The sequence below is a fragment of the Sturnira hondurensis genome, unplaced genomic scaffold, assembly GCF_014824575.4.
Source record: "Sturnira hondurensis isolate 20B ecotype Veracruz unplaced genomic scaffold, ASM1482457v3 Scaffold0021209, whole genome shotgun sequence".
Lineage (NCBI taxonomy): Eukaryota > Metazoa > Chordata > Mammalia > Chiroptera > Phyllostomidae > Sturnira > Sturnira hondurensis.
Genome location: NW_028093840.1, coordinates 421,123 through 434,101, shown reverse-complemented (window position 1 = coordinate 434,101; position 12,979 = coordinate 421,123). Strand labels below are relative to the sequence as shown.

Genomic DNA, 12,979 nt, shown 5'->3' with positions numbered 1-12,979 from the left:
ACATATAAAGGTCATACACAAACTTTTTGTAGAAAACGTATAAGATGATTGGTTTTGTGAGACTAAATGAACTGAAGATAATTGTTATCCTATGACTTTAAAATATTACTAACTTTAGATATTTTTGTTTTCCAGGTATATGAGCACTTTTTTCCCCAGAACAATTTGTAAATTGTATGCTCATAAGCAATACTGAAACATTTATATTTTTCTCCCTACTTAACCCTCAAGAATTCAACAACTCTTAATGAGTGAGTACTATTTTCATGGCAATATATTTTTCCATGAACCCAGTACAAATCTGCTTTCTCTATAATAACACCAGTTTCCAATTGTGGTTTTATTTACCCAGTCTTATCAGAAATGTCATGATCAAAAGAGTCATGCCAGGACTCTAGATGTAATGAGAAAGCCTTAAAATTAAGACTGACTTTCAAAGAAAATAAGAGGTCCTTGGAGAAGTGGCCGTCTACGTTGCTTGGTCACATGGTTCACAGTAGTCTTTCCAGGTAAGGAATAAAAGTTACTTTCATGAAAGATGGCAGAAAGAGCCTGAAGACACTTCAGGGACCTCAAGAATTTAAGGAACCCTTCCTATAAACATACATTCTTCCAAAAATAAAGCATAAAACATCAGACAATCAAAATACACAGATCATAAATAGTGAAATTGAAGAACTAATAAAAAAACTTCCAGCAAACAATGGACCTGAACCAGATGGCTTCCCAGGGAAATTTTAGCAAACAGTCTGAGAACTAACAGCTCTACTATCAAACTAGTATGCACAGTTCAAGAGAAAGGAAGGCTCCCAAACTCATTTTATGAGGCCAAAATTATCCTAATTCCAAAACCAGATAAAGACACTGCAGAAAAGTAAAATTTTATGCCAGTATCACTGATGCATCAATGTTAAAACACTCAACAATATATCAGCAAACCATATACAGCAATGCTTCAAAAAGATCATACACAATGGTCACCTGGGATTTGCTCCAAGAATGCAAGGATGGCACAACATTGGCAAATCAATGAATGTGATTCACCACATAAACAAAATGAAGCATAAAAACCACATGACCATATCAATAGATGCAGAAAAAGTGTTTTATAAAAACCAACACCCATTTATGATAAAAATCTCACAGCAAAGTGGGAATAGAGGGAACATACCTAAATCTAATAAAGGCCACTTATGACAAATTTACTGCTAGCATCACACTCAATGGGAAAAATCAACAGATGTGCCCCTTAAGATCAGGAACAAGACAGGGATATGAGATTTCATGTCTCTTATACAACACAGTACTGGAAGTCCTAGCCACAGCAATCAGACAGGAAGAAGAAATAAAAGGCATCCAAATTGGAAAGGAAGTAGTAAAGTTGTCTTTATTCACAGATGACATGATACTGTACACTGAGAACCCCAATGATTCCATCAAGAAACTACTAAAACTGAAAAGTGAATTCAGCAAAGTAGCAGAATGCACAATTAATATTCAGAAATCAGTTGAATTTTTATGTGTGAATGATGAACTAACAAAATGGGAAATTAAGGAAACAATCCCATTCACAATTGCTTCAAAAAGAACTAAATACCTAAGGGTAGACCTAACTAAAGATGTAAAAGAATTGTACACAGAAAATTACAAGACAGTGAAGAAAGAAATTGAAGAAGACACAAATAAGTGGAAACACACACTGTGTTTATGGGTAGAAAGAATTAACGTCATTAGCATGTCCATACCACCCAAGGCAATCTATAGGTTCAATTCAATTTCCATGAAGATTCTGATGATGTATTTCACAGAACTAGAACAAACGTTTTAAAAATTGACATGCAACCAAAAAAGGTCCCATGCGGCAACAGCAATCCTATGAAAGAACAAAGTAGGAAAAATCACATTAATAAGAAACTATACTCTAAGGTCATAGTTACTAAAATAACATGGTACTGGCATAAAAACAGACTTATAGAGCAATGGAACAGAATAAAGACCAGAAATAAGCCAACACACTTATAGTCAATTATATTTGACAGAGGAAGCAAGCAAATACAATGGACTAAAGATAGTTCATTCAATTAATGGTGATGTGAAAATTGAACAGATATATGCAGAAATATAAAACTAGACAAACTTCTTATACCACACACAAAAATAAATTCAAAGTGGATCAAAGACTTAAATGTTATACCTGAAGCCATACAAATCCTAGAAAACATAGGCAGCAAAATCTCAGACATTGCTCATAGCAATTTTTTTATTAGATATATCTCCACTGGTAAGGAATACAAAAGAAACATAAACAATGGGACTTAATGAAACTAAAATTTTTTGAACAGCAAAAGTAATAATTAACAAAATAAAAAGATAACCCGTAGAATAGGAGACCATATTTGACAATACATCTGTTAAGGGGTAAATATCTACTATATATAAAGTACTAACAAAGCTCAATACCAGAAAACCAAGCAACCCACTTCTCCAAGGACAATATACAGATGGTCAATAGACATATGAAAAGATGCTCAACATCACAAATCATTAGAGAAATGCAAATAAAAACCACAATGAGATATCATCTCACACTGGTTAGAATGGCTATCATCAATAAGTAGAAAAACAGTAAGTGCTGGTGAGGACGTGGAGAAAGGGAACTCTTATATTGTTAGTGGGAATGCAGATTGGTGTATCCACTGTGGGAAGCAATATGCAGATACCTCAAAAAATTAAAAATGGATCTGCCTTTAGACCAAGCAATACCACTTCTGGGAATATATCCGAAGGAACCCTAAACCCTAATTCAAAAGAACATAAGCACCTTTATCCGGTGTTATTTATAATCATCAAAATATGAAAGCACTCAGGTGCTCATTAATAGGTGAGTGGATAAACAACTATGGGACATTTACACAATGGAATACTAATCAGCCATAAAAAAGAAAATTTTACCTTTTTGGATAGTATAGACAGAAGAGGAGAACATTATGCTAAGTGAAATAAGCCAATCAGAGGAAGACAAATGCCATACGATTTCACTCCTATGTGGAATCTAATGAACAAACCAAAAATTGGGTTTGTTCAATAGCAATGAAAATTGGGACAGACTCAAAGATAGAGAGCAGGATGACAGCTAGTGTGGGCAGGGGACATTCCGGGATGGTGAGAATCAGCAAAAAGGAAAAAGGGCTCATGGACAAGAACAGCAGTGTGGTGATTTCTGGAGTGAGGTGGGGCATAAGGAGATTAAAAGGTAATGGAAAAATATAATGAAGGTTAAATTAGAAAATAAAAACAACTTATCAAAATTGATAAGTTTTGTTTAGCCACTTTATTATTAATGATGGAGGATAATATGCACCATTTTTGGCATATTAGGATACATTATCTCAAGACAGGTAAAAATGTCAATGAAATGCCAAAAAAAGATTTGTGCAGTGTGTGGAGAAGATGCTATGACTGATCAAATGTTTCAAAAGTGGTTTATGAAGTTTCATGCTGGAGATTTCTCACTGGATGGGGCTCCAGGATCGGGTAGACCAACTGAAGTTGATAGTGATCAAATCAAGACATTAACTGAGAACAATCAATGTTATAACACGTGGGAGATAGCTAACATACTCAAAATATCCAAATCATAAAGTTATCAGTGAAAATGAAAAATGTGTCTTTTATTTTATGGAAAAAACCATATGAACATTTCAGCCAACCCAACATTAGTGGCTCTTGTTATACCTACCAGATAGGGTTGTTTGTGTACTAATTACAAAATGCCTGAGTGTATCTTATTCAACATATGACTAATCTAAAGATAGGGTATAGCACTCACAGAGGAAATTAAAACTAGTATTTGGCCATCATAAGTGAAACTGAAATTAAAATTTATAAACACTATTTCTAACTTTGCTGGTAAAAATAGATATTTGTAAACAAGAATTAAATGGAGTCATGGTACATAAAGTAAAACATTACTACTACACCATTCGTGCATGGGTTTGCCAATTAAAATCATAACCAAAATGACTGTATCATAGCCTAGTTAGTGCTATAGATTGCTCTCAATTACTTCCAATGTGTTAGTCAAACTAATTTGGAACCTTTAGTTCTTGTTTAATATAGTCACCTTCAGTCACCTCAGCTTCAATCAAATGCAACATGCTAAAAATTTACTCTTGGCTTAACTCCTACATTCAAAAATGCAAAATACAGATAAAACAGTGATTCCAAATGTAAAATGGTGGTTTTTATCATACAGATGGACTACAGCACTTCTCAGTTATTTCTTAGAAAGAGAGCATTACTTAAAGTAGTACACAATCACAGATTAAAATAAAATTATTTTAAACCTGAAGATTAGATGAACACATGGATTGAGAGGTATAGTATTAGAAAGAGAAAGGCAAATGAAATGTGGAAGTATAGTCCATTGTCATTGCTGTAATGTCATATATTGAAAATTATAAAAATATCAGAAAACATCCCTTACACAGCCAGAACATGAAGATTAAAAAAGATGTTGTCTGAGACTGTCTCATTTGGGTATTTAAAATTATTAATAAAAAAGGTTAAGATTAAGTCTACAACTGAATTTAAGGAAGTGAATAAAGGAATTTTTATATCCACATATTTTGATAATTCTACTTATTATATATCTTTTTATATTACTCCTAGAATAATTTAAATATGTACTAAGTAAATTTAATCACTTGAACTTTTAACAAAGTTTTATTACATACAAACTGCTGTAAGCAAGCCTATAAACAAGAAAAAAATAGAGCTCTTACAATCTAATATGTAAAGATAGACATGGAAACCACTAATTCAACACATTCAAAGTAAAAAATGAGATAATTTAGTACAAGTAGTGCAGGCCGTGAGGAAGCTGGACTTTGAGGAATAAGAAGCATGTCCATGAAGGAGGGAAGACAGGAATAGCATGAGCAAAACCAAGAAGAGGAAGCGTGCTTCTTGAATCTGAGTTCATTGTTTCCGAAATTTTAAAATTCTAAATTTTACTTTCTCTGAGCAGAATCTAGTATACTTTCAAGTATAGAGAGGTACTTAGCAATACAGATGCCACTATCAGGAAATGGATGTGGAGAAACTACTCAAAGGTGGGGTGTCTAGCATAACACATGAGTGTGCAGGTTTTGGAGCAGAGGGATCTACTGCAAACTCAGGCACTAGGATATTGAGCAAGTCGTATCTTCACTCTAAATTTCAGTGGCTTTATTTACAAAATGGGGCAATAGGAATCACTTCATATGGGATTTTAAGAATGAGGGATACATTAGTTAGCAAAAAATTGGACAAATAAGCACATACAGGTATACCTCAGAGATATTGTAAGTTTGGTTCCAAACTACTGCAACAGAGTATCACAATGACATGAGTCACAATCTTTTTGCTGGTGGAGAGTTTTACCTTCAACTTGTAAAAAACACAATATCTGTGAGGCACAGTAAAGCAAAACACAACAAAACAAGGTATACCTATTAATAAATAGTGGTGACATTAGTAATTGTATTATTATGGAAAGAAAGGGATCAAAAGGAAGTAGGTGATGAATACAATGGGAAGAAGAAAACTAAATACCATTTACTTTATTCCTACAAATATTTTTTTAATGCCTTTGACCTTCAAGCACTGAGCTGGGTATTAAGATGGGAGGAGTTAAACCAAGGGAGATCAGACAGCCCATGACCATCTCAGGACAGGGATCAGGGTAGAGAGGTGTAGAGAGGCTTCTAAAGAATTGTAACAGCATGGATGGAACTGGAAAGCATTATGCTGAGTGAAATAAGCCAGGTGGTGAAAGACAAATACCATATGATCTCACCTTTAACAGGAACCTAATCAACAAAACAAACAAGCAAGAAAAATATGACCAATGACACTGAAATAGAGAACAGGGGGACAATGACCAGAGGGGAGAGGGGAGGGAATTCCAGGGGAAAAGGGGAAGTGCCGCCGCCCGCGGCAGCAAGGGTGGTCGCAAGGTGAGGCAATGGACTTGACTTAATTAAAAGAATGGAGAGGTCCAAGTGCTCTTGCTGGCAAATGGCGAATTTATTCAAGGAACTGCTGGCTTATATGCAGAACTGCAGTGGCCTGAGANCCATCTCAGGACAGGGATCAGGGTAGAGAGGTGTAGAGAGGCTTCTAAAGAATTGTAACAGCATGGATGGAACTGGAAAGCATTATGCTGAGTGAAATAAGCCAGGTGGTGAAAGACAAATACCATATGATCTCACCTTTAACAGGAACCTAATCAACAAAACAAACAAGCAAGCAAAATATGACCAATGACACTGAAATAGAGAACAGGGGGACAATGACCAGAGGGGAGAGGGGAGGGAATTCCAGGGGAAAAGGGGAAGGGTTTACAGGAACAAGTATAAAACATACATGGACAAAATCTAAGGGGGGTGGAAATAGAAGGGAGTGGGGGAGGGCTGGGATGGGAGTAAAAGACAGAAAACTATACTTAAACAATTAAAATAAAAATAATTAAAATAAATATTTTTAAAAAAAGAATAACCAGAAGGACTTGTACTGTATTTTGTGTTCAGACCTCCATGATCCTTTTCTTGGAGCTGACTAGATTGAAATAGTTGGGAAAATCAAGTAGTTATTTGAAGATTATTCAAGAGAGAATTTGAGGATTATCACAAGAAAGGATATTTTAATTTGTTAGTGAAAATAGAAAAATTCATGCAAAAAATAGTTGAAAAATGAATGAAGGATATGCATTTGCTCTTCAAATTCCACAATAAAATGCATATCCTACATTTTCAAAACTGGAGGCTTTTTTTAATAAAAGTTGTGTAGCATGTTAGAGAATAATCAGATACAGAACTATAAAGAAATAACCTGTATTTTCAATGAAAACAACATGGCTAGTGGAACTGTGAATATTCATTCAAAATGTTTATGGAAAAACTATGTTCTCTTCAGGTGTCTACTTTTAGATGTAGCTCTTAATCCAGACATTTTTGCACATGTAATTACTACCCAGTTAGATCATTTGTACAAATCTTCAGTATTTCCTCATAAATGGTAAATGTGATTTTTTAACTTAAATTCTATTTTAGAAGCAAATTTCATGCTGTACAGAGTCTATTCTCTGTTTAGAAATGCTTTCATAGTTTACAAAACACAATGAAACACAAATATCTTTGTGATCACTGATATCTCATTCCAGGCATTTCATCTTAACCCAACATCTCATTTCATACACAGTACTTTATTTTACATAGTTCTTGGCCTTCAAAAAAGAGTATTATGACTAAAAAAGCACAGGAAGGAAACTGGAAGTATAGACTGGACACCGGAGTTCTAATATGTTGGAAATACTGAAAATTATCAAGGTAGATTTTAAGATGACCACCCAAAAGCACCACCCAAAAGCAAACAAACACAAGTATAGACAAATTTTTATATAGTGCAACACAAAAATCAAAATAATATGTTTTTCCTACACATGTCCTGGGTAAACATTATTGATGTTAATCAGCCCCAATATAAAAGAAGTAAGATACTCTCATAGTTTTTCATAGGCTATTATTAGTTAGCATTTTCCAGGGAACCTACCCTCTGGCCTATTCTCTATAAAAACCATGCCATTCCTCTTGAAAGAATTGAAAAAGAAGCCTTTCTTGGGTTAACACAGAAATGATGTCTTTGACTTATTCCAACATACCAGAAATAATTTTTATGTATTTTCTGAGAAATCTTAATACATCTTGAAAATATATAAACAGATTGTGATCATCTGTATTTAAGCTATAGTTTCATTAATTGTAGCCTATATTAATCTAATTCTACAGCAATAACAATAATAAGTTTGCATGAAATATAAAGAACTGTGTGACAACACTAGAAAATAAGCAAAGCAGGCAGATAAAGAGGAAATATGACCTCAAAATAATAGGTAAAAAAGATCTTAAAATGGCCAAAATTCATACTGCATGGCTTCTGCCCCAGAGGGCATTCCTAATACTACAAAGCACAGAAAGGGTAGAATTGAAGCACAAAGCTATTTTGTAATCTATTGAAAAGGACCCGATCAAATTAGGGGCTGCCGATGTAGCTGGAAATTGGGGTGGGGGATCCTAGAATGGAGGACACAAAAATAGGTGAAAACTAAAATGTGCATATAAATGCCAGCCAGATCCTAGACCAACCACTGAGCTACTTGGATACATAGTAAGATTTCAAGGCACTTGGAGACATAACAGCCAGAAAGCTGTTGGAAGAGAGCAGCAATTTCAGCTGCTGCTTATCACAGGTAACAGACTTTATAGTTTGAGTCCCAACAAGTTATTAAGAGCATGGTAAATACCTGGCATGGTAAATACCTCTCTATCAAATCTCAAGAAGTGTTAGACATTGGAAATGAAGATTACAACTCTTTTCCCTCAAGGCTAAAGTTATAACTACTGGTAAGTATACCTGCTGTAAATAGGCATAAAAACAAACTGCAGGTTCAAGGTGATCCATCAGTAATTTAACAAAACACAACATTCTTCAGAGGTTTATAATAGAATCTAAAGTAACTAACTATTTAAAAGGCCTATAATAAACATGGCAGAGAATCTACAAGAAAATATGAATAAAATGGATCAAGAGATTGGAATTTTCAGGAGACACCTGGAAATTGAAAAAAAAAGAAAATCCTGGGTCTAAAAAGTATAATAACTGAAATAAAGATTTATTCAATGGGATTATAACAGATTCAATACAGAATAATAAAGAAACAGTGCACTGGAAGAAAGATTAATAGAAATTATCCATACTGAAGTACCCAATAGAAAAAAATAAAAATATTTAACAGAGCCTCAGTGACCTGTGACACATTATTGGGTAAATTAATAGATATGTAATTGAAGTCCTAAAAGAAAAAGAGAGAGAATAGGCAAGAAAATATTTAAAGACATATTTATCAAATTTTTCTAAGCTTGATAAAAAATGGCAACCCTTAGATTCAGAAATCATAGTGACTCACAAGTGAAATCTATATAAAAACATTAATTCATTGACAAATAATAGTCTTACTCATGAAAAGGAGGGAAAAATTATTAAAATTAGCCAAAGGAAAAGAGATTACATATAAGTGAATAAAAACAAGAGTGATGGCTAACTTTTCTTTGAAAATAACACAAACCAGAATACAATGGAACAAATGTCTATAAAGTACTAAGTAAAATTAAAACCAGTGAACCTAAATTTTTTTATTTAGCAAAAAAATTAATTAAAAAATGAAGGCAAATGCATATTTTTATTTAAACAAAAGCCAAGAAAATTTATAACCAGCCATTTGCACTGCTGAGAAATGCAAAGAAGAGCTCTTCAGACTTCAGGGTAAAACATCAGATTTACAGTGAGATAGGAAGAGAATGAAAATAGTGACTTTGTGATAATATATAAAATATATGTTTTATTTTATTAAATGTTATGCAAAGAGTTGACAGTTTAGAGTAAATATAATAATGTTTGATGGGACTATATGTAGAAATAAAATATGTGAAAATAACTGCAAAAAGGATGGAGTAGAATAAGTGGAACTGTACTTTTTAAAGTTTATTATCTTAATATGATATGTTAAGAATGTATATAGTAATGCATACATAAACCAGTAAAATATACAGAGAGACAATAAGCACAGGTAAAAAGAAAAAGAAGAAAGAAAAGCTAGAATTTAATAGTAAAAAAATTGCTTGATCCCAAAAAGGGTAGAAGAGGAACAAGTATTCTTGCAAATCATATATCTGACAAGATTGTAGTATCTAGAATACATAAAGAACTGTTAAAACAATAGGGTTCAGCCACTGTAGAACATGATTTGGCAGTTTCTCATGAATTACAAAGACAATTTAGAGGTCTTATCTCTTAGGAGACAATTTTGTCTGTATAATTCTGTCCTCTAGGCATCTGGCTAATTTACCATTTTGGAGCACACAGGACCTTCGTCTTTACTTGGCTATTGTGCGGCCATGGAGCAGAGGCTGTCCTTCCTACCTCACCTTAGTGTAATGCTTACTCCTTCCTGGAGTACTTGAATTACTCACAATACTCTGTACTTCTCCCTTCTTTCCCTCACAGATGGAAATAAATACATTTTTGTAATTCTAAACAGATACATAATTAAAATAAGAAACAAAACATATATATTCATGGTATATGTAAAATAAATGTATAGTTCTTAATTTTAATACATCTGCATCTGTAGAAGATATAAACAATTTGCAAAATGTGGAATATACAATTTAGTCATCATTTAAATTGAATTGTTAGTGATTCACTTTTCTGATTTCATTCTTTTATATTCCAGGCAATAAAAACTATGCTGTGCTGAAGGACATAATTATCTAAAATCATGGTGGATACACTGAAAGCTAACATTCCTACAATCAAATATGCTGCCCTTTGGGTAAATTTCATAACAATTTGCAGATTGCTTATGTCCTTTAAAGAAGTTAATTTATTAAAATTTCAAATGACATGGAGCTTTACAGGAATCCCATTTATTAAAATCAATATATAATTAAAGATACTATTATATATACCCTTCTTTGTATTACATTTTCTATATTTTTCTACTCACTTTTCTCTTTTGAATATAATTACTAATTCATAGCTTTTCAGAGTTTTCACCTGTTTCAATTAATGATTATGATTATTGTCCCTATTATGAAGATGGTACTTCTAGCTTAGCCAGTGAAAGCCCCTTTATATTCACTCTTCAGTCTGTCAGCACTGCCCTTGACATTTTTGAAGCTATCATTGATTCTAGATAACAGAAGGATACTTCAGACCAATCCTGTTTTCTTTTCCTGCTGGAAGATGGAATCAATGTACCCTAGGTTCTTTTAGTGGTTTTTATTATCTGAGACAGTGTTGTGGGTGGGTGGAAATGCAGAGACTGTCAGGACAATTAGTAGTGGCAGATAAGAAAAGCCATTCCTAGTTAACCCCCTCATCTTGATGTTTCTTCCCAGAATATTCTTTCCTCATGGGTCTTCTTGTGGACTCCTGAGGACTGTGGCTTCTTCTTCTCTTGCTCAGACATCAATCTCCTACCTGTGTTCTGGGCCCCAAAGTGGTGCATGTCACCTTTGCTCCTCTACACCTGTCCCACCCATATGTTCCTCTATACCTATCCCACCCCTTCTCTGTCATGTGTGGCGTGGTCACCTCTGAAATCTCCCTGCCCCATCTCCAGTGCTCTACTCCCATATTGCACTCCTTCACACCAACTTTCTCCTACTTTTGGCTCCATGGTTTCTGGGATTTGCAGTGTATGCTTCCTTCTGAGACCCTGGCAAAGGGCTTCTCTCAATGTCCTGCATCACAGCTCCTTTGTTCCTCTTAGTTTTCCATGTTGAACTTTTTCAGTGTTACTGAATATTAATATGTTGTGAGATGGATGCCATCCTGAACAAAAAGTCTCAACCAAATAAATTTCATGGATTTTTATAAAATAGCATTTCTTGGAATTGATAGAAGTGAGAGGACAGGAAATCTCTGGTCAGAACAGGCCATTATTAGCATAAAGCATATTTCAGCTACAGTTTGCACTTTTGCAAATACATTGCTTATTGAATCCATCTTACAGTTGAGGATACTGAGCTAAAGTAACTTATAGGAAGCATGCAAATAAAGAATGCAGACCTCCAGGAAATATTTGGTTCAAAACTGTCAGTGAAGCCTGGTCAGGTGGCTCCATTGGTTAGAGCAGGGGTCCCCAACCCCTGGGCCGAATCTGTGCTGGTTGGAGGCTTGAGCTCTGCATGCTGTCCCCTCTCCCCCCGTTATAGCATTGTCCAGGTAAGCCAAGGTTGTGGTTAGATCTCTAGTCAGGGCACATGCAAGAAGAAAAAATGAATGCATAAATAAGTGGAATAACAGATCGATGTCTGTATGTCTGTCTCTCTAAAAGACAAATAAAAATTTTAAAAAATTCAAAAACTGTCTCATTCTTTCCTAACCATGGCAGCTTAAAATGATCCTACCATGAGAAAATGACCTAAACAATTTTTGTTAGCATACTGCATTTTTACAATGTTAAAAATGACTGAGAGTTTTATTTGTATGTTTTTTTCTTATTTTATAAAAAAACTCTGTGAGCATTTAGATTGGTCAAGCTTTATGACAGGAAATACAGCTCTATAAGGAATGGTCACATTTCCTGATTATGAAACGGCTTTTCTGAAGGTAAAATGAAATAGGCCATATATTAATTATTACTTTCTCTGTAAGTGTAATTTTGTAATACTTTGACCCAAATCTAACAAATTAAGAGTGTATATTATCTTTAGAAAAATTATTTTATGTTGGTATGAACATCCATAGAATTGACAGATGAAATAATGAGGCAATCTAGTGTCATGTAATTAAAAAATCAATTATATGAGAAAATTATTTAGAAAATTAACTGTAACATAATTCTCTCTGTATTAAACATAGTTTTCTTTTGCACACAAACACATATATTTCACTTCCTCAGAGCCACCAATATTTTCTGTGTAGTTTTTAAGTGCTTTGTTTACTCTCATTTTCCACCACTCTTTCGCATGCAAAATTTTTTCATTGTTGACTCATTCCTTACAGTCTCCAATGGCTTTGGGCCTTCCCCATCAATATCTTCCCTGCTACCAATCTCCTGGCCCACAGGGTGAGCCCAGGCCTCTTCTCCACCTTTCTAAGCCTTAGGAAAAGTCCCAGACTAATCTTATGTCTTTCAAAAGCATCCTCAAGGCACCTTCCCTAACTTGCATTGATCTCCTTTGTTGTTGACTTCCTACAGCTCTTAATCATTTATCTATTCATTTATTCAGTCAGTCATGAAATAACTTTTATTGAGAGGTTATTATATACCAGACATTGCCTTAGGCACTGGGGAGATACAGCAATGAATAAGATAGACAGGTTACCTTCTCTTATGAAGCATACCTTTTAGTGGGGTAAGAGAGACAAT

The 12,979-nt window shown here is 34.2% G+C and overlaps 1 protein-coding gene across 1 annotated transcript in view; it reads right to left on the bottom strand.

Annotated features, from left to right (window-relative positions):
• RP1 (RP1 axonemal microtubule associated) overlaps positions 1-12,979 on the bottom strand; it is a 301,141-nt gene that overhangs the window by 36,591 nt on the left and 251,571 nt on the right. The gene's annotated exons all lie outside the window — the stretch shown is intronic.